Genomic DNA, 432 nt, shown 5'->3' on the forward strand with positions numbered 1-432 from the left:
ATGAGGGGCTTCATCAGCTAGCCGTTCGGCTATTCCTCCCCCACCAAGCCCTGAGCCATGGGATGGCAGTGTCAGCGGGACGCGAGGGTGAATCAGCCCGTTCACGTAGAACGGCGTATAGTCGGTAGACGAATGCACTGCATTGTTCAGTGCAAACTCTACGAGCGGAAACATGGCGCTCCATCGCCTCGGCGTCTCAGCGCAGACGCTGCAAAGAACGTCTTCGATGACGCGATTCACCCTTTCAGTTTGATCGGTCTGCAGATGATCCGCTGTTGACATATCCAACTTGATGCTTAGCACCTTGAAGATAGTCGACCAAAACTTTCCCGTGAAACAGGGGTCTCTATCAGAGACAATCGACTCTGGGAGCTCGTGTTGACAAAAACACGATCCACGAACAGCGTTGCTGTACCGACTCCGTCGATGGTG

The sequence above is a fragment of the Plasmopara halstedii genome, assembly GCF_900000015.1.
Source record: "Plasmopara halstedii genome assembly, contig: Scaffold_1343, whole genome shotgun sequence".
Taxonomy (NCBI): domain Eukaryota; phylum Oomycota; class Peronosporomycetes; order Peronosporales; family Peronosporaceae; genus Plasmopara; species Plasmopara halstedii.